Source organism: Lycium ferocissimum, chromosome 5 (genome assembly GCF_029784015.1).
Source record: "Lycium ferocissimum isolate CSIRO_LF1 chromosome 5, AGI_CSIRO_Lferr_CH_V1, whole genome shotgun sequence".
Lineage (NCBI taxonomy): Eukaryota > Viridiplantae > Streptophyta > Magnoliopsida > Solanales > Solanaceae > Lycium > Lycium ferocissimum.
Window position 1 is genome coordinate 47,981,382 of NC_081346.1, and position 5,916 is coordinate 47,987,297.

Here is a 5,916-nt window from a genome sequence, read left to right on the forward strand (position 1 = left end):
AACCGGGTATAAATTTCAAAGACCTCGTCCCTTTCCATTCGACGGATTTCTAAAAAATTTCCGTTTACCCAAAAACCAACTTTGAGTCAACTCTTTTTCGCTTAAAGCCTAATTTTCCCAAAAAGTAACCCTAATCAACCCCGAACACCTCAAAAAATGTGGTTGGACCCGTCCCTAGGGTTAAAAGTGAGACGACAAGTCAGAAAGGTCGTAATGGCTTGTGCATCATAAGCTAAACGTCATTACATCAGATAACAATTGAACCATCGCTCGTCCTCGAGCGACGAAAGGAGAAAAAATGGTAAAGTACCTGAATTAGCGAACAACAGAGGGTATCGGCTACGCATATCATACTCGCCCCCAAGTAGCCTCGCCTTACTGTGACGATGCTTCCATTACGGCCTCCACGGAAGCACTCTCCTTGGACCTCAACTTTTGAACTCGCTTTAAACCGCAATAGTCTCTTTTCGTATAAGTCAAAATTATCAAATATCAAATCCCAACGAATGTAAGTATCGTCGGCATGGTGCCAAAGTATAGAAAAACATAAAAAATCGGATGAACTCCCGCCAAGCCTGGTGGCAAGGCTAACTCATAAGCAACATTGCCCACACGGTCAAGAATCTCAAATGACCCAATATACATCGGACTCAACTTGCCCCTCTTCCCAAATCTCATAACACCCTTTATGGGTGAAATCTTCAATAGGACTTGGTCGCCAATGGCAGACTCTAGATCTCGGACCTTCCAGTCTATATACATCTTCTGTCGACTCTGAGCTACCAAAACCTTAGCTCGAATAACACGCTCTCACCGAGACTTCCCGGATACATGAACACGGTCGAACCTCGGAAATACATCAAACTAGCCACCCAGATCTGACCCGTCTCGCCATGCAAAGCCTCAAAAGGCGCCATGTTGATACTCGAGTGGTAATTGTTGTTATACATAAACTCTGCCAACGGCAAGAACTGATCCCAATAACCACCAAAGTCAATAACGCAAGCTCTCAACATATCCTCAAGCACCTAAATGGTCCGCTCGGACTGCCCATCGAAAGCTGTACTAAGATCCTATCTGGTACCCAACTCGTTATAAAAAGCTTTCTAGAAATGGGGACTCCGTGCAATCTCGTAATAACAAGAATGTATAACTTGGCTAACTTCTCCGTGGTATAGAAAATCTGAACTGGAATGAAATGAGCGGACTTAGTCAAGCAATTCACTATCACCCAAATCGAATCAAACTTACCCAGGATCTTTGGAAGACCCACAACAAAATCCATGGCAATCCTCTCCTAATTCCACTCGGGAATGGGCATCATCTGAAGTACACCACTGAGTCGTTGGTTCTCATACTTAACTTGCTGACGATTGCCACACTTAGCCACAAAATCAACTATATCCCCTCGTTCACACGCTCATCGAAGGGATAGGATGTCCCCCGAAATCATGATACATCTTAGTCGCCCCGACGAATGGAATATCCGCAGAAACTGTGGGCCTCGGTCGAGAATCAAATAAATCAAGTCACCAACACAAGGAACGCACACGCGCCCCTTAATCCTCAAGGTACCCTCTGAATCAATCATGGCCTCCTTGGCCTCACCCCTCAGAACCTTATCTCTAATCTTTTCTCAACTGAGCATCCTCAAACTGATGAGTCCTGATCTGATTTAGGAAGGATGATATCGCCTTTACACAAGCCAAAACTCTGCCTAAGGCTGAAATATCAAGACGAACGAAACTGTTGGCCAGAGTCTGAATCTCCATGGCCCACAGACGCTTAAAAATAATCAAACGAGCTAAACTCCCCATACTCACTGCCTTGCTACTCAAGGCGTCAGCAATAGCATTAGTTTTCCCAAGATGATAAAGAATAGAGATGGCATAGTCCTTCATGAGCTCCATTCATCGGCGCTGCCTGGAATAAAGATCTCTCTGGGTAAACACATGCTAAAGGCTACGGTGATTGGTGAAAACCTCACAATGGACACCATACAAGTAATGCCTCCAACTCTTCAAAGCACAGACCACGGCCAACAACTCGAAATCATCAAGTTATCATCAACAAACACAATCATAAAGGAATCAAGGAATGGCCTAAAGAGGCCATTCATCAAGTCCATGAAAGCAATCGGGGCATTGGTCAGCCCAAATGACATCACCGAAAACTCATAATAACCATATCTCGTCTGAAAGGCTATTTTTTGAATATCCTTAGCCCTAATCCTCAACTGGCGATAGCCTAAACGTAAGTCAATCTTCGAAAACAACGAAGCACTGCGAAATTTGGATCCAAATAAATCATCAATATGAGGCATGAGACCTTTGTTGCCAAATAGTAACTTTGTTCGGTGGCGACAAGCCCGATGCGTCACCGTAGATCCATCTTTCTTCTTCACAAATATCACAGGATCACCCTAAGGGGAGACACTCCTATAACTGAACCCCTTGCTCAATAAATCCTTTAACTTCTCCTTAAGCTCTCTCAACTCGGCCGGTGCCATCCAATATGGAAGAATAAAAATAGGGCGAGTGCCACGATCCAAGTACACATTATCACTTATGTTTAGCATCTAAACCCAATTATGTCAAGTCTCAATTTGAGTCCACCCCCCCCCCCCCCCGGCCGTATATCACAAATACATCACAAGAATATCATAATAAAAGCCATAACAGAGCACTATCCTTGTATCAAATGTCAACAAGTAAGATATTACAATATCTTGATCAAGATATATCAATAGACTCCAATATCTATTATCTTCATGTGTCATCAAGCCAACAACAAAGAACAAAATAAGTCACAACACAACGGGGTGGCTAACCCCAATCATACAACAGGGCCCAACCAATAGCATGACAGGCAGATACATATGAATAGGTAGACCCAGGATCAAACAATATAGACGGAGCTTTATGTCGGACAGAAATAGTACCTGAGATCACTGCATCTAAGGCCTCAACCTCGGGTCTACCCGATAATGCATAAAATCTTCCCCGACCAGACTGCCCTGCCTGAAATCTACCTCGAGAACTCTGGGACCCACCTTTAGCAGCCTGTGAACCACCGCGGCTTGGCTGAACACCGCCTATAGATGAAGAACCACCACGGCCACCTGACGGTGTCAGAGTCTTCAATGACTGAATATCCACCACGGCCACCTGACGGTGTCGGAGTCTTTAAAGACTGAATATCCTGCCTGGGTCTAGTACACTCTTTAACAAAGTGGCTAGGCTCCCTACATACATAACAAATTCTTGAAGGCTAAACACGAACGAACGGCCGAAGACCCGAACCAGAACACTACCCGGCAATTCGGAGGTGATATCTCATAGAAACACTCTGCCTGGAAGGACCACTAGATGAAGCTTGTAAAGCTGACTGCATGAAACAGTCGAAATATGGCTGATATGGCCTAAAATACTGACCAACGCCCCTCAAGCTAGAACCACCATAACTCCCAATCTGTCCCTGCCTTTTCTCACTACCCCCTCCAAATGCACGGGCCTTAACGGCCTCAACTAAAGAACTATGTTAAATGATGGACTGGAAGGAAGCCCTCATAGCCTCCATACGAAGGTAAGGAATCTGAAGAGAACCAACGAGCCCACCAACAAAGCGCCGAATCTTGTCAGGCTCTATAGGAATCAAAAGAGTTGAATAACGGGCCAGATACAGATAAGGAGTCACATAGGCCTCCATAGACAATCCCTTCTACTGAAGATATAGAAACTCATCCCTCTCTTAAAGCCCGGGGCACATACTTCTCAAGGAAGGCCCGGTAGAACTGAATCCAAGTCAGGGGAGGAGAACCCTCGAGCCTGCAAGCAATAAAATACCTCCACTAAGTCTTCGCGTCTCCGCAAAACTGGTAGGAGAGATAGTCAACTTCATGGGACTGAATAATCCCCATCCTATGTAATAACTCATGCATATCCAAGATGAACTCATACGCGTCCTCTCCAGAAATACCCGAGAACCTCGGCGGCTCCAACTTTCTAAACCTCCCAACTAGATCCTAATCATTCACGGTCATAACAGGGCTTGCAAAGGGTCTTAGATCATATCCCGAGGCTGGCACTGCATCAATCTGGAGAGCCATAGCTGTAGCAGGGTGTGCTACATAAGTGGGTCTCTGCTTAGGGGTCTGCAACCCAACTCTAGTCTGGGAACCTTCACCCGGAGTAGTAACACTAGCAGAAGCCTGCTGGGCATCTAGATGAAGTAGAACACAAGCCATAGTATCCTGCATAGTCTACTCTGAGGTGACCTCGGGTTATGCCTGTGCTGGAGCCGCACCATCCTCGATAGCCTGGTCTCGAACCTGCTGATCCTCAAGCTCTGGAGAAGGAAATCTCTCACGTCGCTGCCCTACTATAGGATCCACCCCTGGGGCCGGGGCAGCCCCGCCCCTAGCCTACCGCGTCCCTTCCGGCCGGTCGCTCGCCCTCTGGTGCAAGCTGTAGCTACAGGCTCGGGTACCTGGTTTCGGGCTATCATAGCTCGAGTCCTCACCATCTATGAGGGAGAAGGGATAAGTGTCAGATACCAATTCGATTGTTCCAAATACCAATTACAATAAAGTAGCACGATAGAATGAAAGAAATTGAAGTTTCCTAAATGTCCTATAGTCTCTCGTAGATAAGTACAGAGCTCGAGCTCATCGTACCGATCCACGAGACTCTACGAGACATGCTCTTGTATTATAGATCGGGTAACCTAGAGCTTTGATACTAACTTGTCACGACCCAATTTAGCTAAGTCGCGCGAGCACCTACCTTTCTCATCTCGGTAGGCGAACTCTTAATTCAAGAATAGTAAAAATATGAATAAATAAGTAAATAAGCGGAAGAGACAAAATCACGTAAGTCTGACGATAATGATATAAAAATATGCGAAAGTAAGAAAAATATACCCCAGAGTCTAGTCTAACCATACAAAAGCATCTAACTAGAATCTACAAGTTTGGAATTATAAATAATACATTAAAAGTTTGAATATGTCTCGGAATAGCAAATAAGAAATAAATAAAGAAGAATCTTCAAGGCAGCGGACGTCCTCGTGCTCACCCTGTAGGCTCTAAACAGCAACTCTCGAAACGACTACCAGCCACGTGAAACAGAGGTCAATCCCACCTGAAATTCTGCATTCATAAAAGAATGCAACAAGTACAGGTCGGTACAAACAACAGTACTGGTAGGTATCATAGGCCGAGTACGACTAGTTGACATATATAAAGACAATAAGGTAAGAGAAAACAAGCAAACTATAGAGTACAAGTCATGCTTCCAAGAAATCGACTCACATAATCAAGCCTTGATGTAACAACTAGCCCCAAGTGAAACAAATATCCAAGTATATTGAAACCCAACTCCCATTAAGACAAATCAACACGTAGCCCATATCAAATACAGTCCAAGAATATGACCGACACAGTATCCAAATCATAAGCAACCACGAAGCATAATCAAGCAATGCAATATGAGATATGAATGCAATGAAATGGAATGAAATCCAATGCCTGTACTCTTGTACTCCGACAGCGGAATAGCTCCACGTACAACTGTTACACCTCGGACATTTCGTAGTGCTGCGGTGTGAATGGATTAATGTGAGATCAAGGAGAACATGGAGTCCATATGAACTTAAGAAGAGTACTTAATAGCCTTAGAGTGCGTACTACAAGATTTTGAAGCTATATGAATCGGTGAATCTAAGTTCGTTAAAGAAAGTAAAGTATAAGTTGTGTTCGGGAAGGTTTTGTAACAACCGAGCTAATGTTGATTTAGTAACATCTTGAGGAGGAGCTATAAGACTCCCTAGATGTTTAATGAAGTATTATACAAGTGCCAAGAAGGTTCCACAAGGTTTGGAAGTCAAACGAAGCAACGGGAACAATTTTGAAAAAAT